Source organism: Felis catus, chromosome A1 (genome assembly GCF_018350175.1).
Source record: "Felis catus isolate Fca126 chromosome A1, F.catus_Fca126_mat1.0, whole genome shotgun sequence".
Lineage (NCBI taxonomy): Eukaryota > Metazoa > Chordata > Mammalia > Carnivora > Felidae > Felis > Felis catus.
Window position 1 is genome coordinate 19958692 of NC_058368.1, and position 24176 is coordinate 19982867.

The 24176-nt window shown below is 40.4% G+C and overlaps 1 protein-coding gene, 1 long non-coding RNA gene and 1 other non-coding gene across 5 annotated transcripts in view; 2 read left to right on the forward strand and 1 right to left on the reverse strand.

Annotated features, from left to right (window-relative positions):
- LOC123383941 lies at positions 1–23655 on the reverse strand. The gene is made up of 6 exons (XR_006594377.1): positions 22294–23655; positions 19519–19592; positions 18839–18893; positions 998–1124; positions 639–739; positions 1–64 (listed from the first exon to the last, which is right to left on the reverse strand). It is a non-coding gene; the product is annotated as an uncharacterized LOC123383941 (long non-coding RNA).
- LOC102900676 overlaps positions 1–24176 on the forward strand; it is a 90856-nt gene that overhangs the window by 15901 nt on the left and 50779 nt on the right. The gene's annotated exons all lie outside the window — the stretch shown is intronic.
- Positions 12562–12664, forward strand: LOC111556827. The gene has a single exon (XR_002736549.1). It is a non-coding gene; the product is annotated as a U6 spliceosomal RNA (small nuclear RNA).

Below are 24176 nucleotides of genomic sequence, written 5' to 3' on the forward strand. Positions count from 1 at the left end.
GCCTGTTTCCGATGCTGTGTCTCCCTCTCTCTCTGCCCCTCTCCCGTTCATGCTCTGTCTCTCTCTGTCCCAAAAATAAATAAATGTTGAAAAAAAAAATTAAAAAAAAATATATAAAGTAAAAGAAATATAGTTTCATAATTTTTACTTCTTTATTCAAGATAAAGTTCAAATCAAAGATTTTTCACTATTCCATATGAAATGTAAGCGGCCTTCTCGAAGTGGCCTTTCCAGTGTGCTGAACAAAGCGCAAACAAATGTAATTTGGGAAACAAATACAGACTTTTTCTCTTAGACACTAAGTTCACATCTTTGTTAACAGAATGACTTACTACATAACCTGGACTGATAATGGGGCAGGAGGTAGAGAGTAACAATTTTTCCTACTTTACCTCTTGAGGAGGTAGTAAATATTTTTGGGTAAGAAAAAGAACTGCTTTCTGAAGAATTCTACCTTCAACTATTAATTTGTCTTTTGTGTGTTAGCCCTGAGTAGGACAGACTTTGGGAAATGTTCCAATGTTAATGTAAGTCAGGGTGTTACGAGCTGTGCTGGCTGCAATGCCCAGTGTCTCAGAAAGTTCAGGATGCCAAAATAAATCACCATGTGGCTTAAACAACAAACATTTAGTTCTCACGGTTCTGGAGGTTAAAAGTCTCAGCTCAGGGTGTCAGCAAGGTCAGGTTCTAGTAAGAACTCTCTTCCTGGCTCTGTCTTCACATGGCCCTTCCTTGGTACCTACAGGGCAGAGAGAGAGAGAGAGACCTTGTATATGTCTCTTCTTTTAAGGGCACTAATCCCATCATGGAGGCTCCACCCTCATGACCTAATCTAACCCTAATTACCTCCCAAATGTCTCAATGTCCCATCTCCAAATGCTGACGTGTTGGGGATTATAATTCTAACATATGAATTTGGGGGTAGGAGGGACGGGACACAAACATTCCCTCTCTAGCTCTCAGCCCAGAATCCCCTTCAGTTTGGAAACCCTCATACCTCCAGGTGCCTGAAGTGTTGGCTGCTGATAGCTTACAACTAACTGAGTCCTCCCAGGGACTTGCCAGAAGGAAGCCGCCTCCCTCTCGTTTAGGACCCCTCTCCTTGGTAGGCGAGGGATGGCACACTGAGGAGAGAGTACAAAGAGTCAGTCCTCTTGCCTCAATATGGGACAACTTGGATGAGCCCCCCCCCCCTTCCTGAACTTCCCACGAGGGCCAGTGAGCCTCTCTCTGTCTTGCTTCCCTCACCCCCTGACAGGTAATACTCCCCAACACACTTGCTGCACACAAATCTCGGTCTCAGCTTCTATTTCCTGGGGGATCCAACCAAAAGCACGAGTAGGTCTCGTTAACAACATATTCAAATAATAACAACATATTCACATCATCCAGATTTCTCTACATTTGGTGTAGGTCAAGGCACAGCGTAAAAGGCAAACGTGGTGGAGTATGGCACAAACTATTGGACACTCCCCGGGCTTGCTTTCTGCACTTGGCATATATCATCCCCACATTTGCAGAAGAGGAAAACCTCTCGTAGGTCTGTTTGGCACCACATGTTTTTGTCTACCACAGGGAGTAGTCTCTTGGTGCATTATAACTGATTTCAGAATGCATTACAATGAGAGAGAACCAAGTTTTGATCCCATTATGCTAGAATTTATTTGTGTTTCTTAAAGAAGCATAACAACAGTAAGCCAAATTTCGGTCCTAGTATTCTCGGAAAAAATGAAGAGTAAGTAACAAAATGAAATAGCCAGTCCGGCAGCTCTCCTGGAGAATTCCCCAGCAGGGGTTATGTGGCTCCATCTAAAAAACAGGACTCAGATGCTGAGCTGATTTATCATACACATAAAAATTCCCAGGTCGTAGATTTTTCTGCTAATTCACTTCTGTCATTTTAATTTATTAAGCCTTCATTCAGTTCTCAAGATCCTTTATGACCATTAGTCAGATTTTTAAAATAGCACCGTGCCGGCAGGATTTCACAAAGAATATTCCAGCTCTCCTTTCCCCTCTTGTCACTCCGCCATAGCTCAGCATTTGGAGAAGTCCAGAGGATTTTTTTCATGGTACCAAAGTAGTCTCATTTACATTCAGAGATTTAGTCACAAAGAGAATTTGTCTTCAGGATTCTCTTTTATTTTTGAATGGTGATTTCTCCATTTACTCCCCCCTCAATGTTTGAATTTTGTCATTCTGTATTAAACATCTTGTTATTATGGGAGTGCCTCAGTGGCTCATTCGGTTGGGGGACCGACTTCGGCTCAGGTCATGATCTCGTGGTCCATGGGCTTGAGCCCCATGTCAGGCTCTGTGCTAATAGCTCAGAGCCTGAAGCCTGCTTGGGATTCTGTGTCTCCTTCTCTCTCTACCCCTCCCCTGCTTACACTCTGTCTCTCTCTCTCTCAAAAATAAGTAAACATTAAATTTTTTAAAAATCTTTTTATTATGTAATTATAGAAAAATGAAAAGTGGGATAAATGAAAAAGAAAAATTATCCATAATCTGGCCAGCAGAATAAACCTTGGTAGTTGATTGACATCTAGACCTTTGCCAAAATAGTACATATAGATAGCATTTACAATTTTTACAAGATACATTCATGCCATTTTATAATTTAGCTTACTGATGTATAATAGTGTCCATATCAATAAATAAACCTTTAAAATATTATTTAATAGATGCATAATATTTTATATTATGGAATATATCATAAATATAACCTTACTATTAAACATTTACATTGTTTCCTTTTTTTAACTTTTATAAATAGCCTATCAATGGACTTGCTTGTAAATAAATCCTTGTACTAATAACTGGTTATTTCTCCAGGGCAAATACTTAGAAGTGGGATTTCTGGATCAAGGAGTGGGCACATTTTTAAGATTTTTAAAAACACTTATTGCAAAAATGTTTTAATTTATATTCCCACAAAGAGTGGTTGAAAATGTCCTTTCCCTACAACTTTGTCACCCTGAATATCATTCTTTTTCATCTTTGTTAATCTCATAATCTCTTGTTTTTAGTTGCATTTGTTAGATTTCTAGTGAGACTGAATTTTAAAAAAGTGTTTATTGGCCATATAGTTGCTTCTTTTGTGAACTACCTGTTCATGCCCTCTGAATGTAAAATACTGAATTCTATTATTTCCTCTTACTGAATTTTAAGAGCCTATCTATACACGAGCAGACATTTCTCCAGAGAAAACATAAAGATGGCCAACCGACATGAAACGATGCTCAACGTCACTGATCATCAGGGAAATGCAAATCAAAACCACAATGAGACATCATCTCATACCTGTTAGAATGACTAAAATCAAAAACACAAGAAACAAGTGTTGACAAGGAAATGGAGAAAAGGGAACCCTTGTGTACTGTTGGTGGCAATCCAAACTGGTGCAGCCATTGTGGAAAACAGTATAGAGGTTCCTCAAAAAGTTAAAAATAGAATTACCATGTTATCCAGTGCCACTACTGGGTATTTTCCAAAGAATACAAAAACACTAATGCTAAAAGATATATGCATCTCTCTATTTGTTGCAGCCTTATTGGCAATAGCCAAAATATGGAAACATATATATACATATATACGTATATATAACACATATATTTTAAATATATAAAGGAATATATATACGTGTATATACATAACACACATATAATGTGCACATATATATATGCACATACACATTATATATATGTACAATATATATACAATACAATGTGTATACACACACACACACACACACACACACACACACACTATATATATCTTTAACCTACCAAATTTGATTACAGCAATGAGGTAGGAATCTCTCTTTTTTCCTATTGTTTAGGCAATTGTACCAACATTTATGAAATAATACATCCTTTCTCTCTTTGATTGAAGTGCTATTATTAATTATATTAATATATAATTGTATTAATATATGATAAATTTTTTAATTTAAATCTGCTTCTAGACTTTTTATTCTGACTGCATGTTCTGTCTGTAAGTCCCATGCCTGTACTGTACTTTTAATCAATATCATTTTATAATGTATTTTGACATCTGATATGACCCTTATCTCCTTGTGTTTTTTAAAGACCATGTCATCTTTAATGTTTAACTACTCTTCTTTTTTAAAATGTCCATTATTCTCACATATATATTTTTCTATATATTTTTTTTAACTTTATTTTCTACAGCAGTTCTAGGTTCACAGCAAAATTAAGAGGAAGGTACAGAGATTTCCTATATATTCCCTGCTCCCACACATGCACAGCCCCCCTGCCCCCAGTATCAGCCTCCCCCACTGGTTGCACATGGGTTACAGTTGAGGAACCTACATTGACATATTTCTTTCATATATTTTTATACTATATTCAATATAATATATTCCTTCATATGTTTTTTATGCTTATTTTGTCACATTTCCTCTTCCTTTCCCCACCCCCCCGCCACCCCAAATCCTTTTGGAGTTTCCATTGGGAAACCAAATTTATATGTGAGTTCAGGAAGAAATTACTCTTTACAATATTAAAATATCCAAAAACAGAGTTAATCCTTGCATTTATTTAGGTCTTTGATTATGACCCTCGATCAGGATTTGTAGATTCTTCTCTTAGCCTAGCGTATTTCATGTTAAGTTCATTCTTAATGTTGTTATTGTTAAAGAGGCTATTTTTCATTATATTCTTTGACTTTAACCCAGCCTATTGACTCATTTTAAATTACAGCTTTATTGCCATATTATTCAAATACTCTAAAATTCATCCTTTTAATGTGTACACTCCAGGGCATTTTAGAATATTCACTGGGTTTTGCAAGTATTACCACTGTCCACTTTAGAATATATTTGTCACCCCAAAAAGAAATCCATGCCTATCAGCAGTCACTCCCCTTTCCCCCCACCCCTTTCCCTTCTGTGTCTCTTCATTAGCTGTTTCTAATCTATTTTTTATAATAAAACTGTAATCATAAGTATAGTTTCCTGAGTTCTGTGAGTCATTCCAGTGAACTATCAAATCTAAGGGAGTCATGGAAACACCTGAGTAATAATAGCTAATTAAGCAGAAGTGTAGATGGCCTGGAACCTCCGAGGTGCAGGTAAAGTCATACAGGCAGTCTTGTGAGGCTTGTGCCCTTTAGCCTATGGGGTCTGCACTCACTCTGGGTGGTCAGTGCCCGCCTTCAGTTGCAGTACATCCAATTGTGGCAGAAGCACAACAGACTTCTTTTTGTGTGCTTTTTGACCAATTGTGTGTTGGCTTTGGACAAAAGTCTGCTTAAGTCTGTTGGCCATTTTTAAATTGGGTTGCTTATCTTTTTATTATTGAGTTACTAGAGTTCTTTATATATTCTGAATATCAGATATATGAGATAAATCAGATATATAATTGGTGAATATTTTTTTTCCATTCTGTTTGTCATTTTTTCCCATTTGTGGTGGTATCCTCTGAAGCAACCAAGTTTTAAAGTTTGACGAAGTCCCATTTATCTACTTCTTATTTTGTCATTTGTGCTTTGGGTATTACATCTTAGAAACCATTCATTACCTAACCCAAGATCACAGAGATTTACTCCTACATTTTCTTCTAAGAGTTTTATAGTTTTAGCTGTTGTTTTCAGATCTATGATCCATTTTCAGTTAATTTTGTGTATGGTGTGAGGTAGGGGTCCAACTTCATTATTTTGTAGATGGATATTCAGTTGTCCCAGCACCTAGCCTATTGACTTTTAAATGTTTTGTAACCAGTCACCTGACATTACTTCTAATAGATTTAATGCATTCTTCTATTTTTTTCAAGTAGATAATATTATGTATAAATGATAAGTTTGCCTTCTCTTTGACAATATTATGTACTTATTATTTTGTCTTCTCAGATATTACAAAAATAGTGGTGATCCTCTTATGTGGATCCTGAGAAACATAACAGAAGACCATTGGGGAGGGGAAGAGAAAAAAAAAAAAAAAAGAGAGGGAGGGAGCCAAACCATAAGAGACTCTTAAAAACTGAGAACAAACTGAGGGTTGATGGGGGGGTGGGAGGGAGGGAAGGGTGGGTGATGGGTATTGAGGAGGGCACCTGTGGGGATGAGCGCTGGGTGTTGTACGGAAACCAATTTGACAATAAATTTCATATTAAAAAAAAAATAGTGGTGATCACATCATCTTTGTATTATTCTTCTCATTAATAGGAGTGTTTCTAGAATTTTGCCACCAGTAAGTATGATACTTTGTCCTTATTCAGTAATAAATGCCTTTCAGTATCTGCTGCTGTATCTGTATTTTGCTGCTACTGATATAAACTGAGGAAACATGGCCCTGTAAAACTTCTTTAAAATTATGTTGAAGAATATATTGTTATAATTTCTACTTGCATATGGTTTAATATTTACTGGAGGGGAGTGCCTTTAACAGTCATTTTTGAGGAATATTTTCCTACAGTATTTATCCAGAGCAATTTATTTTCCATTAAAAAATAAGGCCTTCTTCATAAATGAAAATATGGTGTTTTTGACTCTATGTAGAAGAGAATGAATGTCTTTTAAATACTGTAGTTTTATTTTAAAAGTAAATCAGTTCATGAATTCGAATGGATAATTCACAAACACTGTTCAGATTTCAAAAGGTACAAAGTAGTACATACTGTAGAATAAAATCCCTTTTTCATTCTTATCCTCTGGCCAGCATGTTCTTTTCCCTGCAAGCAATTCTATTAGAGAGGAGGAAGCAGGATTTTTTTTTATAAAAGAAATACACACACACACACACACACACACACACGCGCGCGCGCGCAAAATATATGGAATAAATACAAAATATATCAAATGTTTACATGAGAAAAACAATATGCTGAGCAGTCCTAAGGAGTCAGATGGGAGGCAAAGACTTGATGAAGAGTCTGGTCACCAAAAGAGAGAGAAGAAGCTGAGAAAACCGTTTGGTGTTTTTCCGATATTGTCAGTTAACAGTTTATTTAAACTCCAAGTTCCTTTTCTCACCAAGTTACAGCAAGAGATAAATCTGGAATCCCTGCCACATTAACTGCATTAGATATAAATGTCTTCCACCTCAGCTTCCCCGACCTCTGATGGCAAATAAGATAGGAACCACACATTCCTGAGATGCAACCAATCAAGGGTACAAAATGACAAACCAAATTTCTGTACCGAAATGTACTAAGCTTCTTCAGTTAGATGAGAGAAGCTTAAATAAATCGAAATCATGGTACAAAAATAACTTAAAAGCCTTTCCCCAAATAAATTTGTATTGTGTCGTAAACAACCGAACAGTCATTGGACCCGGGGTGTGTGAAGAGGGCGAGCCGGCTGTTTGGTGCGGGCAGGCACCTTGAACCCAGCGGCTGTAATGCAGCCCCAGGATTGATCAAGCTGTGGCCAGCAGAGGGGTTGGGGGAGGAAGAGTGGAGCCTACGAGGTGGGGGGATGGGAGACATTAGGGGAGGGGGAGGAGCTGATGCAAGCAAACCAAACTCACAAAAGGCTGATTTATAAACAGAAATGCCATTTGTTCATTAACCAGCACAAAGCAACCAGAGGAGTGCTTTATACGTTCTGCAGAAAAACCCAACATGCTGTTTATTGTGCAAAAGAGTATACTCACTGCTGGGGACCAGGACACTCCCGCCCGCAAATGCGATTCTCTATCCCCTTGCACAGTGTTGGGTGAACCCTCATATATACTATCCTTTGGTCTCTACTTTTTTTTAATTTTTGTCTTTTCATTCCAGTCACATCATTCCTTCAGATAGACCACAGTAAAATCAAGTGGGTGGAATTACTCCACAGCGTTACTAGACTGAGTCTCCTGTGGTCTCTCCTCTCTCCTCAATCCTTGGAATGGGCATTTCTGTGGATGGCTGGAAGATAATGTGTAACATAATGTGGCGGTCGCCTGCACAGGTTTTGAGCCCCCTAGCCTCAATTCCACTCCAGGCTGGCCATTTGCCAGCCGTGTGACCTCCCATGGCTAGTTCACTTCTCTCCTCCTGGGAAGATGGAAATAACAATACCTGGTTCAGCAAGTCATGGAGAAGGTTAAGGGAGCTAATTCATTTTGAACCCCAGACATGGTGCCTAGCATATGCAGAACACTCAAAAACTGTTAGCCGTTGGTATTAAGGCTACTCCTCTCTACCCCTGTTGATTTGTAGTTGTTTCTGCTCACAGAGAATAAGCTATTTTTAACTCTTTGCCCAGATTAAGGAAAAACAAAAAAAGTCCAATGAGAACAATTTGATTCAGTGAAAATTCTTAAATGCCTTCAATGTTTCAAAGAAATGCAATTTCTTTGTGTTGCTTTCAGATTTGAATATAGTACAGCCCCAAATACATGGAGAATAGGGGAATAAATAAGTAAAATTTTTAAAGGAGGAATAAATTCATACAAAAAGAGGAAACATCATGTAAAAATGCAATTTGTCATAAACGAGTATTTATGAGTACCCGGTATGTATCCTGTTCTTTCTGCTTCTATCCTTGCCTTTTGTAACTCTATTTGCAACACCGCAACAAAATCATTTTTCAGAGACTAAGTTAGATCATGTCATTTCTCTGTTCAGAATCCTCCAATGGCTTCCCACCTCATTTGAAAGGCCAAAGCGTTCACACTGCCCTGTAAGACCTTATGTAATCTGTTCACCCCCACTTCGCACCCTGTCTCTCCGACTTAACCTCCTCTCCCTTACTTACTCAGTGGACTCTTTGCTGCTCCTTAACTATGCCAGGTACTCCTGCCTCAGGGCCTTTGCACTTGTGGTTTCCTCCACCTGGAATCCTCTTCTTCAAAGTCACATCTCCTTTAAGACCTTCCTCAAATGCCACCTTCCCTGACCCTCCTGTTTAATACTGTAACTTCTCCCCCATTCCCACCACTGTGTAGTCTCCTTTCCTGCCCTGATTTCTCTATGGCATTTCTCTACTTACCACTTTATTTTGTTTATAATCTATCTTCCCCTCTCTCCGTACCACCCCCCCACCCCCCGCCAGTGTAAGAGCCACATCAGGGGTTTTGTGTGTTTTCTTTATTGCTGTATCCTAATCCTCAGCATGGTGATGGCACTCTCCGTGGGGTGAATGAATGATTTCATGAATGGTGCTAGGGGCTTTTACGTATGTCATCTCACTTAACATATTTCGGCAAAGATCTGATTTTCATAATAATACATCACTAGATAGTAGCTGTTATTATAATTACATATTTTTATATTCAACAATCGCTGTTTCCTGAAATTAAAACTGGACTGAAAGCATCTTGAAGTTCTTGAAGCCAGAATTTGAGCAACACTGTTTATTTTAACGTGTGGATGTCCTTTAAAGGCATCTTACATAATAAGATGGAGATTCAGAGGAAGAAGTTGTTTTTAACTTCTCTACTCAGTATGAACGACATCCTGCTTCTAAATTAAAAGAAATTAAGAATTTTCATGTAAAATTTAAGTTGACCTTTCCTAATTTAGCCTGAATTCCCCGACCCCAAAAAATGATTTTTAAATTTGTCCGAATGGTGCACAACAGCAGAAGTGTGGGCCCGGCTGTCCCTGCTGCTGCCTTGTGGGAGACAGGGCCCTGCCTACTGAATTTCTGGTGTCCGTTACAGCGATGACAGGAAAGAAATGTTTGTAAGAACAAATGTTTGCTTCCAGGCTGCAGCCTAATTTAATAGTGTACTTGAAAAAAGAAAAACGGATGATTCATTCCAAAACCCCTGGGGAGGGAGGGGTGATTGTAAACCATTTGGAAAAGGGGTGAGAAGGCCTAACGTGAAACTAATGCAGCCAATCTTCGACAACAACCGAAAAAGTCTGGCCTGAACGCGATGGAATGCTGGGTGTTTTTTCGCAGAATGGTTTCAGCCGGGGGGAAGCCTGTTAGGTTCAAAAGCCTTTTCCTTCTGCTCTGATCTGGGGAGTGGGTGGGAGGTTATAACCAGATTGATTTTTGATAGTTTCAGATAATACTTCGTATTTGGATGAAAGATTACCCTGGAGGTTTTCATACTTGTGGTTTTTCTTAAAGCATTAGGTGTGATTGTAATTTTTTTTAGGGGCCACAGCCCTAGGGAAATTTTTATGGAAGAAGGAAGAGACTTTTTTTTTTTTTTAAACAGAAACTAAGATTTAAGGCACATCAGCCATCTAAGTAGGTGGAGTAGACAGCTGTGGGCAAGACCCGAAAACCCCTCCCACCACTTGCTTGTTGATGCCTGAAACGTTGAAAATCAGGAATTCATTTTCTTGGATTAAGATTTCGTCTACTAAAATACTAACAGCCCCACTCAGGATCACATGTTCAACTCTCTGGGCCATTTTCATTCCAATGGTAATGGCCTCACTGACTCCAGATCTAACAGGTTTTCCCAACTCAGTGGGGAGACAGCGAGTGGATCCTTGGCTCTTTGGAGATGAGCCTTACAGGTGTGACGGGGGAGGGAGAGGAGACACCCTTGGAGGAGCGCACCGAAGGTCATCAGAAAGCAAGGAAGCACAGGCAAGACGATATGAAACCTTTTATGTCAGTAAGACCATTTTCGCTCATTCTTACCCAAGTTTCCCTTCCCTGTGTACTGGCGGAGCATACGGTTGATACGGTAACATAGTCCAAAGAAAGCCGTACACCCATGTCTCAGGTAACCCTAAACCATAGTTGGGATTATCCGAGCAGCTAATCCCTCAACATTAGCCAAACCACTTGCTTACTTTGACCAATATCTTTTGTTTTCCCTTAACAACCAGAGACGTTCAATGTCTTTACCATTTTAAAATGTATTCTATAAAATGCTTCTGATGTGGGGGAATTAATCTTTCTCCTCCACAGATTTATGAAGGAGTAAATTTGCTGCTGCTGCTGTGTAGAAATGACTCTAGTCCCGAAGTTGCCTGTCAGGCTCCCTGGACTAGTGTTACGGGTTCCATGGTTACCTCAGTGAGATAACAGTGACTTTTTTTTTTTTTTTTTCATTTCTCACCATTTAACTTAGATATTTCCTTTTATGTAACCTGCAAGAACAATTTGGTACCCAGGAAGGGTAAGGAGATTTTATAAAGTTTGGTTTATTATGCCATTTTTAAATAATTTGCAGTAGAGGACACGTCTTTCTTCTTAAAGCTATGTCACAGCAGTTCAAAAAACAAAACAAAACAACCCTCCTCTTGTAAAAATTGCCAGGCTTTTTCATCATCTTTAATTTCTTTAGCACATATTATGAACACATTATGTAGCAGACACTGGGCTAGGCACTAAGGCCCCAGAGCTGTGATCCATCATCCTGACCTCAGATTGCTCAGTCGAGTCGGTGGGAGGAGACAGACAAATTGCCACCTGCTAAGAACACGACAGAAGTTTGCACAGGGCTGCGAAAGGAGCCCCACCCATTCGGGGGGTGACAGGAGAGCTTTTCTGTGGAACTGTAGTGTCTGAGCTGAGAGTTGTAAGGATGTGAATAATGTAGGAATTAATCAGAGGAAGAAGTGTGTGTGTGTGTGTGTGTATTGTGGGGGGTGGGGGGTGGGGAGGGATGGTATTCCAGGCAGAGGAACAGCACATGCAAAGCAACAGTAGAGAGAGAACAGTACCGCCCTGTCTATCTTCACCTCTGTAGGACAGGGCCCAATTCTTAACTCATCACAGGATCTCTGGAGCCTGTCAGGCCTGTCATAAGTATTCATAAAAATCTGTTGAACTTCAGTGAAGTGAACTGCAAACATTTATTGCTGTTTTCTAGATGTCGGTGATAGGGTAGTGGCTAAAAGAGAAGTTTCTCTTCTCGTGGTTCATTTGTTCTAGGGAGGCATTAGCAGGAGTCCGTATCTGCTAAGAACTTCCTACCTGCCAGGCACTGTCCAAAAGATTTATGTATTCATTTGTTCAGTCTTGAAAACAGGACTGTAGTAGGTATTATACTGTTATCCCAACGTGTTACCGTTGAGGACTCAGAGAGGTTAAGAAACTTACCGAAGCCTACCCAGCTTGTGAGTGGCAGAGCTGAAATTCAAAGTTGGGAAGTCTCGGTTTCCAGAGTCAGCCTCAACCTCTACAGTTAGGCCTTCAAAAATTTCAAAGTACCTCTCAGTCTTATTTTTAGAAGATAAGATAAAAAAGAAATTCTGAATGTCCATTCTCCCTCGATCCTTTTTCTCTTTGGCAACCTGAGACTTAATTACTTGGCATAAACACACGAGAAAAATAGACGTTTTGAAAAGCAAGAGTAGGGTTAAAATGAAAGATAATATGGTCTTGAAAAAGGTAAAGAGGGGATAATGATCATATCAGATATCAAAATGCAGTTAAAATTATGCTGATTAAAAATAGAGGCATGGTGACTATGGTTAATGGTACTGTATTGTATATGTGAAAGTTGCTGAGAGAGTAGATCTTGAAAGCTCTATCACAAGAAAAAAAAAACCCTGTAACTCTGTGTAGTAACGGATGATAACTAGACTTATTGTGGTGAGCATTTCATAATATATACAAACATCGAGTCATTACATTGTATATCTGAAACTGATACTGTAGCGTTGTACATCAGTTATATCTCAAGAAAAAGAGGAAGAAAAAATATAGCACATACTCTAAAATTGGAGTGATACAGAGAAGATTAGCACGGTCTCTGCACAAGGATGATATGCAAATTCATGAAGCTTTCTACATTAAAAAAAAATGTGTGTATATATGTGTATATATATAAGCAACACCCAGGCGTCTCTCATTCTTATCTATTGACCTCCATTCTTTTTTTCTTTAACGTTTATGTATTTTTGAGAGAGAGACAGAGTGTGAATGGGGGAGGGGCAGAGAGAGAGGGAGACACAGAATCTGAAGCAGGCTCTGGGCTCTGAGCCATCAGCACAGAGCCCTACGCAGGGATGGGACTCATAAGCTGTGAGATCATGACCTGAGCTGAAGTGAGACGCTTAACCGACTGAGCCACCCAGGCGCTTCACATCTGCCTCCATTCATGAAGGTGAAGTTTTGGTGTCCCTGAGAGGCCTCTTGGAATAGACAGGTACATTCATCTCCTTTGCACAAAGTAGGGAAGCATTCCACCTCACTGCCCCCACCCTCCACCTTTGTAATGGGCACTTGGGGGCAGGGCAAATGTTTTTCCAAGAAACCAGGGCATGACGAGGTCCACTGTGGAGTTTGCCATCCATCTGGCCCTCCATCCTAGTGTCATTTTGCTGTTCATGCTCATGTTTATGCTTCCTTTTGGAGTTTCTTTCCCATATATGTTTGTCCCTAAGAAATAAAACCATTATTGGACCTAGAAAAAAAAGGTCAGGGGTACCAGGGTAGCTCAGTCGGTTAAGTGTTCAACTCTTGATCTCAGCTCAGGTCTTGATCTCAGGGTTGTGAGTTCAACCAAGGCCCACATTGGGCTCCATGTTGGGTGTGAAACCTACCTTAAAAAAAAGTCATATATTTATGTATACACATATACATATATATGACATATATGTATATGGTATAAGTATATAGCATAGTATAAACTTGGATTTAGGTACTTCTACTGTCACTTTCCTTCTCTCCCTAGACCTAAGAATTGGGAAGAACAAGGAGAAAGAAATGCCTTTTAACTACAAAGAATCTAAACAAATAAATACAAAATCTGCGGCCATGCCCTCCACTCAGTATTTCCTAGGCATTCCAATTACAAAACCAGCTCTCTCACATCAGATCGAGAAGTGAGAGAACTGGATACCATCTTAAGAAAAGTACTGACAGACTGATTTTTTTTTTATGGGGAGAATTTCAAGATTTTGTGTAAATGAAATAAACATATTTTTATTATTTGATTTGAGCACTAAATTTCATAGATAGTGTGCATTTTACCAACTTGGTAACTGAAAACTATTAAAATACCAAGTTCTTTTGCAGGGTGGGGGGGGCACCTGGTTCAGTGGGTTGAGCGTCTGACTTTGGTGCAGGTCATGGTCTCGCAGTTTGTGAGTTCAAGCCCCACGTTGGGCTTCCTGCTGTCAGCGCAGATCCTGCTTGGGATCCTCTGTCCCCCTGTCTCTGCCCCTCCCCCACTTGTGCTCTCTCAAAAATAAAATAAATTTTTTTTTAATTTCTTTTTTTTTTTAAGTTTTTAATTTTAATTCTGGTATAGTTAACATACAGTGTTTATATTAGTTTCAGGTGTACAACATAGTAAACTGCGTACATCACCCTGTGCCCATCACAAGTGCACTCTTCAATCCCCATCTCTTATTTCACCCATCCCCCACCCAGCTCCTCTCTGGTAACCATCAGTTTGTTTTCTATAGTTACAGAGTCTGTTTCTTGTTCTCTCTCTCTCTCTCTCTCTCCCCCCTTTGTTAGTTTGTTTTGTTTCTTAAATTCCCAGTATGAGTGAAATCATATGGTATTTGTCTTTCTCTGACTTATTTCACTTAGTATTATACTCTCTAGCTCCATCATGTCATTGCTAAAGGGAAGATTTCATTTCTTTTTATGGCTGAGTAATATTCCATCGTATACACATACCACATCTTCTTTACCCAGTCACCTATTGATGAACACTTGACTGCTTCCATAATTTGGCTATTGTAAATAGTGCTGCAACAAACATAGGGGTGCATATATCCTTTCAATTTAGTGTTTTTGTAGTTTGCGGGTAAATACCCAGTAGTGCTGGATCGTCGGGTAGTCCTGTTTTTAGTTTCTGAGGAAACTCCATGCTGTTTTCCACAGTGGCTACACCAGTTTGCATTCCCACCAACAGTGTAAGAGGGTTCCTTTTTCTCCACAACCTCATCAATACTTGTTGCTTCTTGTGGTTTTGATTTGAGCCATAAAAACCAAGTTCTTGAATGCCATGTTATCTTGCCTGAGTCTGAGAAAGAGGATCCAGAGTAGAAGTTCTGAACATTCCTCTACCGAACGTCCTGATATTTTAAAATTATAAATTTAATACACCTGAAAGTAATGTAACATTGTATCAACTATACTTGAATAAAAATGTTTTAAATTATACATTTAACATAAAAATTGTAGATTAAAATAGGTTTATAAAAATTAATTTGTATAACTTTACTATCCTGTGGCCATATTCCTCTCACTTAAAGACTCTAACCTGAAGATTGATATGCTACTTAGAAAGTTACCTTAACAAGGAAAGAAAGCTGCTAGCAGTCTTACAAAGGAAAGATTAGAAAGGACAAGGCAGTAGTCAGGGGCACAGGGCCAGGTTGGAGATGGACAGGTAGCCGAGGGACTCAAGAAAAAAACACAAATTCAAGAGATTTAGGAAACAAATGTGATCAAATTTTACTAATTGAGAACAGAATAAAAGAGAAGATTTGAATGAGGAGGTGAGAATAATACTCAGATTTCTGGCTTGTGTGGTTGGATGGATCATTGTATCACCCAACAAGAGGAGAGCCCAGGAAGTACGGGTTGGGGGAAGGGAGAGAGGAAGACTTTGAATTAGGACATGTTGAATATGATACATCTGTGTGACCACCAAGCAGAAATGTGCAAAAGGGAGCTGCTGTCCTAGGGCTCAGTAGAACTCTAGGATATCTGGGGTATCTAGGCAAATTTTTAGAGAATCATCAGATTATGGGTGAAGTTGGAGCTATACATTGGATGGGATCACCAAACAAAAGTGTGAATGAAGTGAAGAGAAAAGGTGAGGACAGAGCCCTAGAGAATATAAGCGTTTGAAAGATTGGAAAGAGAAGACTGAAAAGAAATCATCAGACGTAGGTGGGGAACCAGCAGAGGGTGATGTCACATGTGCCAAAGAAGAGGGAACTTAAGAAAAAGGTGTGGCCAGTGGTCAATGACACAGACGGCATGTATGTCAAAGCCTAAGAACTCCATAATGGATTGGGTGATATGGATTTCACCTCTGCCTTCTGCTAAGGGAGCTTCATTATTTAAGTGGGAATGAAAGCCAGATGGAAGTAAAGAAAAGGTAAAGTAGTCAATGGGAGAGTAGTAAAGAAGCAGTGACAGTTTCATGGAGTGATCTTTGAAAAAGGTTGCCTGTGAATGAAAAGAGAAAGTGTTGGTGTAGAAGAGAGAAGGCCTTCTTTTCCCTTTAAAGATAAAAAGCTTGAGCATGTTCATAGATTAAGGGAAGAGAGCAGTGGAGCGAGAAGAATTGAGGAGACAGTATAGAATGCATAAATGATAAGACTGAAGCATCAAAGGAAATAAGAAAGATTGGTATCCAAAGTAGTTTTGAGCAAGTGGAGGACCACCCTCTCCAATGAGATGGAAGGAGGGGATGATCAGTGTAAATAAAGATAAGTCTCTAGTTGGGTGGAAGGAGGGTAAGAGATTGAGGGAGTTACATCTAATGATGGTTTGTGGGAAGGGGTCATGAGGAGAGCAGTAAAGGTTTGGAAGCACCATTTAGAAATTTAGGGTGGAATGGGGTAGTTTAAAGACCCATAGGATGACTGCACAGCATCATAGAAGATCTGTCTGTGGTTGGAGATCATAAATTTATAGCTGTGCTAATTTGCACCACATATGCTGAATGGTCACAGGGGCAAAGATCAGACTGGAGTTACAACTGGGTTGATCTAGACAATGGAGCCAAAAAGCTTTTTTTTTTTTTTTTTTTTTTTTTTAATTTTTTATGGAGCCATAAGACTTTAAAGTCTCCAGGGAAGACAATTGTCTAAGGTCATATAGCCAACAGCAGCAGAGCTAGATTTGAGCATAAGGTTGAGTAGGTAGATAGCCTTATCTGAACAGTGAGTCTAGTGCTAGTAGGTCAACTCTATTGAGAGGGAGACTATCTAGGTCAACAACGGTCCGTGGAATGAAGACAAAACCTAAGGTCCAGATGCCAAAGTTTTTGATGGATGTCTCATGATTAAACACTGAATATCTACTGTTCCACTGTTGAGTTAGGCTTTCAACTATCCAGCATCACCTTTTATTCAATCATGTTAAAGATCCTTTTAAAGTATTATTTTTGTATTACAAAATAAAAATATCTATAGAGAAACTAGGAGGAGACAATTTAAAAATTAAATGTAATGCAAATTAAAACAATGAGACACCACTACATACCTATTAGAATGGCCACAGTCCAAAATACTAAGATATAGAGCAACAGGGGCTCTTATTCATTACTGGCAGGAATGCAAAATGGTACAATTACTTTGGAAGACAGTTGGGCAGTTTCTTATAAAAAGAAACATACTCATACCATACAATCCAGCAGTCTGGCTTGTTGGTATTTTATCCAAAGGAGTTCAAAATTTATGTCCATCAAAAACCTGAATGTAACTATTTATAGCAGCTTTATTTATAATTGCCCAAACTTGGAAATAACCAAGATGATCTTCAGTAGGTGAGTGAATGAATAAACTGTGTTACATCTAGACAATGGACTATTACTCAGTGCTAAAAAGAAATGAGCTGGGGCACCTGGGTGGCTCAGTCGGCTGAGAGTCCAACTTCAGCTCAGGTCATGATCTCAGGGCTCATGAGTTTGAGCCTCACGTCAGGCTCTGTGCTGACAGCTCGGAGCCTGGAGCCTGCTTCAGATCCTGTATCTCCCTCTCTCTATGCCCTTCCCCCTCTCATCCTCTGTCTCTCTCAAAAAGCAAATAAACATTAAAAAAAATTAATAATAAATAAATAGAAATGAGCTCTCAAGCCATGAAAAAACATGGAGGGATCTTAAGTGCACATCACTAAATGAAAGAAGCCAATCTGAAAAGGCTACATTCTGTATGATTCCAACTATTTGACACTGTGGAAAAGGTAAAACTATGGAGACAGTAAAATGATCAGTGGTTGCCAAGGGCTGGGGCGGGGGAGGGGGAAGGGAAAAGGATGAATCGGCAGAGCACAGAGGATTTTTAGGCAAGTGAAAAGACGCTGAATGATGCTGTAATGTTGGATACATTTGTCCAAACCCATAGAATGTATAACATACAGCGCCTAGAGTGAACCCTCAGGTAAACTATGGACTTTGGGTGATAATGATGTGTTAATGTAGGTTCATCAGTTGTAACCCATGTACCACTCTGGTGAGTGATGTTGATACCTGGGGGAGCCTATGCGTGTGTGGGCACAAGGGGTATGTGGGAAATCTCTGTACATCCCCTTCCATTTTTCTGTGAATCTAAAACTGACCTAAAAAACTAAACCTTTCCAAAAATTAAATGTATCACCTACCGTCTTGAAAACTAATTTTGTTCTCTTTACATACAAACCTTCATGAATGTGTGGGATTGGGAATCAGGCAGTGGGAAATGAGTGAGGCAGGCGGTCACTGTCAATGAAGAGCCCTGGGGCAGAAATAAGGGTGGGGAGATGGGTACAGCTTGACTTCATTTCCTGAGCACTTTTTTACTTTCTTTTCATGTTTTTTTCGAGGGATAATGAGGGATAAACGTTATTAAGGGATAACTTTTCCAAAGATTTCCTCCAAAAGCTTTTAAGAAAAGTCTGCACACACCTCCTTGGTAGCAGTAGGTGAAAAGCAAAGTGCTACTAATGGTCCACATGTCAGGTGGTAGGTGATCCAGGCCACTTCCCGACGTTAGGGAGACAAGTTATATGCAGAATATGCTTGCTTACCAGAGTCAACCTGTAACCAGACAGTGTTGCCAGAAAGCTAGGCCTTTTTTGGCCAATGATGAGTTTTCCTGGGCACGTTATAGTTCCTCTGACTGTGTACATGGAGTCAGTTCAGAAAAAAGAGAAACACACCTTACCACACCTTGCCACACCTCAGCATATAGCATCCCACACCCCACCACACCTTACTTCATCTCATAACACCTTCCCACACCTCCCCACACTTCAACGTACCACATCTTACCTCACCTCCCCATCACACCACACTCACCAGGAAGGCCAGGATGGGCACTTGGAAGAGTGACTTGGGCAGCACGCAGGCAAGCCTCGAAGCCAGCAGCCAGGAAGAGAGTTGGCGCAATAACAGTGACAGCGGTCAAATGCAGACATAAAAAAGGCCATTGCAGTACAAGATGCAGGGCAAAGTGTATACGGGAGGGAAGGGCCAAAAAGCAGGAGGTACAAACCAAGAAAGGAAGGGGAAAATAGAGAGCCAAAGTCAATTTGTAGGAAAAACAAAACAAAACAAACAACAACAACAACAAAAACCCACAAAACAACTTTATCCTAAGGTCAAGAATGTTCTGGAGCTAGTGGCAGGAACTAATACTGTGCCTCTCTTGGAAGGAGTTCTCCTAAGGCACTACCAAGAAGGACGGTGTAATGTGAGCACATGCACTGCAATGACTTTAATAGTATCTACATCAAAACAACAATCTAAGAGGATAAAACGAGACACGAAGGACTTGGGACTTTAGACCCCATGTATCGTAATTAGGCACATATATTTAATCTAATAAGTTGGCTATAATTCTTTCCATATTATCTTTATTAAATCGTTTTAAGGGAGTCCCTTTTTCCTTATAATTCCTTAAATTCACCCTTTAAGAATGCTAACACAAAATTGCTTGCTTCCGAAATACATGACGGATGTAGACAGATTCTACCAACCTTCTCTGCAATCGCTGATCTGGTTCCAGAGGGAGATGAGGTATTTGAATGGACTTACCTCTGCTCCTACAAACCTGGGCAGAGAGAAGAAAGGAGATGGAAACTCAGTGCAGAAATTATTGACAAGAGTATCTTCTGTTGTCAAATGGATATTTGGGGGGAAATCTATTTTGTATTGCCAAACAAATTAGCCAGTGAATTAGGAAAGTGATTCTTAGCTATTGATTTTTGGTTCTGCATTTTCAATTGATATTTGTCACAATTTTTAGAACAATCAAGATTGAGCACTTACTGTGTGACAGTAATCTCAGACTTTGAAAGCTGCGTTAATTTGGAGATCTAGTGTGACCCTTCCTTTCAAAAGAGACTCAGAGAGGTGACCCCTCATAATGGCAGGAGCAAGACCCAAACCTGAGCCTCCTGGTTTCATCATATCAGTGCTTGATGCTGCTATGGCTGGGTCCCCCCTCAGAAATCAGACTCTGAGACAGATTTGCATGCAGGAAATACATTGGGAAATGTGCTGGGGGTCATTCCCTATGGGGGAGTGAAGGACATAGAGTTGGCCAGAGAAAGGCCAACAGAGTTACAACACATTGGGGTGGTCTTACAGGAGAGCTCTAAAGTGGGGATGATCCTTCTGAATGATCCTGACTCAAGGCAAGGGTGGGAGGCCTCTAGTACCCTCTCCTTAATCAACCAGTCTTTGGATGAAGGTTTTCAGGAAGGAGCATGATCCTGGGGGCATGGCGGTCTTCAGCTGAGGGCAATTGTGAGAAAGACTTGGCTGAAGCCTGTGGGTCACCACTGCTCCCAGTATCTGGGGAAATGAGAGAGCCACAGCGCTCAGCACGGAAGGGCACAGCACAGCCTCCCCTCCCGTCCTGAATGCTAGCTTGGTAACGATGGTTTCACATATGTCGGCTTGATTTCTTCCACTAGTTAACAGGATCCTTGTTGACTCTGTGTACGTTTCCCCTGACTGTGCATGGAGGCCGTTTAGAAAAAAATAGAGGGCTAGAGCCCTGATTTATGTCAGGCTCAAAAGAAGTACAACATGGAGAGTACTGTTAAGACCCCATCAAGAACTCGATAGTATTAATCGGTCGATTAAAATTAGAGAAATCAATTATTATACTAACTGTGGTTTGAAGAGGGGAGCTTTTATAATGACATTTTCCCCCTGAATTAAAGCTATACTTTGAAATTAGGAATGTGATTTATCACAGGACAATCATTATAATCTTAATATTAGAAATTCTCTTTGCTTTTTGATTGGCTGCCAACCTACATGATTGAAGCGGGGCGGGGGGGGGGGAAGAAATTAGAAACCAACATGTTATGTTAAGATAAAAGAACATGAAGGTAAGCCTGAAGATACTACTTTCATGAAAGGCTTCCCTGTTGTCCTAATTAATTGCACAGAAGCCTAAGAGGGAAAAACCCTGTTAACTTCTAAGTTGGCTTGATATCCTTTTTCATTTGTATCACCAAGGGGTACAAAGTGAATAAATCAATATCCCTGAAGCATACACTTAAAAACGCTCAACTTTTTATCTCCCTAATAGTTTCTTTTTTTTTTTTTCATTAAGAAATAGGATTAAAGAAAATCTTCACATTTAAAGTAGGAGGAAGATTGGAAGTCAGAAGGATATAACACTAAAATATAGGACATTGTGCGTCACTTATTAAAAATGTGGGTTTGTATTGAGTAGTTCAGGCGTTCTCATCCCATCTGGAAGATCGTGTGTGCCAAAGCTGGGTTCAGTGTACTTATAAACCACTGTCCATGTACACAAAATAACTTTGATCTAAGAAAAAGATATCCCCAAGTTTTTACTAGTGCTCCAAATGAGAAGCAAACTTCAAGAACAACAGTAAACAACAGGGGCCCCTGGGTGGCTCAGTTGGTTGAGCATCTGACTTCGGCTCAGGTGATGATCTTGCGGTCTGTGAGTTCGAGCCCCGCGCCGGGCTCTGGGCTGACGGCTCAGAGCCTGGAGCCTGCTTTGAATTCTGTGTCTCCCTCTCTCTCTGCCCCTCCCCTGCTCACACTCTGTCTGTCTCTCTCTCAAAAGTAAATTAACATTTTCAAAAAATTAAATTAGAAAAAAAAAAAAGGACAGTAACAAAAGATGAATCCAAACATCACAAATAGCACTGAGGCCTGTAATGAAAGGCTTTTTGTGTCACTAAAACATCCCCTTGGCGGGCCCAGCTGCAGCTGTTACCGTTCGGGGAACATTCTCAAAGGGCAGATGTGCCAAAGTATGGCATTGCCCCTTTTCCACGGGGCGGGACATCTCGTCCCAGTTCTAGCCGAAAAGAGTGAGCCCGGAGCCCTCACCCAGGGAGCAGCCTCGGCTGTGTCGGGGTGACGGGTGTGAAACGAGGGCCTGTCTCTCCTGTATGAATCATGACTTCTCAAAATGCCAAAGAATCAACGAGGTAGAGCCTCGGCTGAGTTTTAACTTTTTGAGAATATTAAATATGACCCCCCGAAAAGTAACTGTTTGAACATATTAAGTCAGAGCTCAAGAAAGCTTTTGAGGAATTTTATGATTGCTTTTTACTCGTGTGACTAGTCTGCTAAACAACCTATGAGCGTGGGGCTCGGTGTTCCGCGTGCCTCCCCGATCACCACTGTGGGCTCCGGGAGCGTGCAGCGATCTGCACGGACCCTGGCTGGAATTCCAGAAGCAGTGGAATTTCAGAAATGAAATACCATTGCTGGTGTGTGCCCTAGCGATGCTGAAATAAGGCAGATACCCTCACCCCATCTCTCAGAACCGCTGCACCTCATCCTCGTGGTGACGTCGCAGAGAATTTTCTTTTCCTGCTTCTCTTTCCTTCAGTGAGACGTTGATGTGTCCATTGAGTTACCTTCACCCTGGTCCTCAGTGGCTTTCCTTCCTCGGGAGTATGTCCACCTAAAAGCAGGACTGTTCATTTGTAATCTCGCAGTCAAAGGAACCAAGGGATCATCTTGTCTGCAAGTCATTTTTGGTGTGATGTAGATGGCTAGGGGCATACCCAGATCTGCCCTCTTCAAAAACAAAACAGAAACCCTTTAAAATAAATAAGAAACCTCTTATAAAAGAATCTGCGAGGGGACCGTTTATTTGATTTGACTGCTCTGGAAACCTTGATCTTCACTCAAACATATCTTGGCCAGGTCTGTATTACAATGATAATACCAGAAGGATTTATTTATAAAGGCCACAAAAAGATTTGTTGACAATGAAATTAGTCTCTGGAATTAGAACACTGTATAGAAATATACAATTGGCTTTGTACTGTTTTTTTTTCCCAAAACAAATTAAAAGGTTTCTGATATCATTCTCCAGATCTTTCCAGAGTGATCTCTTAGGATGGTTTTTAAGAAACGTTTTGCTTTCCAAGCCTCAAATATGTGGTGAGAACCTTCCAGCTTTTTTTGTTGGTGGCGGGGTGGGGGTGACAAATTCAATCAGCAGCATTTTAAATAGCTCTCACATTGTGCTTGGACCAGACCACAGGTCTGAATAACAGTCTCCTTTCTCTGCATAATATGGTCTCAGGGAATCTTCCTGGTCCCCATTTCCATGCTAATCTGGTTCTTGCTCTCCATCCACCCCTTTGAACTTGATACCTCCGACTGTCCCTCTCTCACCAAGTTCACTGTTGCCAGAGTCTGAGGTTCTTGTTTCTTTTCCTTCTCTCTGGTGCATCTCCCTACCCACTGCAGACTTCACGCACAATTCCATGCGCCACCTTATTCCATCAAAACTGTGACTTCTGCCACTGCCACTTCCCTACATTTTCAGCACTGAGGCCCTACACATAAACTGGCACAAGAAATTTGCTCCATTGTTCTGCTTACTGTTGCTCACACCGTATAGTCTGTCCTCCGTGGAAGACCCTTTGCATTGTGCACAGTTCTTGCTTCCCACCAAAGCCCTTGAAGGTGACCTTCATATTGTTTCTTGCTTCCTACATCTGACCCCCACCCAAGACTTTGTTAACATTTGCGTTGTTTCCCATGGCTGCAGGGGAAAACATACCTTGATACATTTTATGCTCAGACTGCTACTTCTTCCCTTTGTTGTTGTTTTTTTCAATGTTTGTTTATTTTTGAGAGAGAGAGAGAGAGAGAGAGAGAGGGCAAGCAGAGGAGGGGCAGAGAGATGGAGACACAGAATCCGAAGCAGGCTCCAGACTCTGAGCTGTCAGCACAGAGCCTGATACGGGGCTTGAACTCATGAACCGCAAGATCATATCCTGAGCCGAAGTCGGGCACTTAACCGACTGAGCCACCCAGGCACCCCACTTCTTCCCTTCGTATATGCTGTTTCCTCTGCCTAAAATGCCCTCCTCTGTCATTGCCTTCCTGAAGAATATGGGCACATGCAAAGTTTCCCCTAATTATTTCCTCCATTAATTACCACCTGTTCTGGGTGATCTTTATACCTTGAAATTACTTCTGTTGGTTCTCATACTACATAGAAATTATTTGTTTATATGCCTGCTTCTCCACTATACTTAGATTTCTTGACATGAAGTCCTTGGTCATCTTTTGAGCCCCAGTTTCTGGCATAGTACTTAGAACATAATGGGCCCTCATTCATTTATTCATTCTTTAAGCAAATATTAATTGAGGATCTATTATGTTTCTCCTC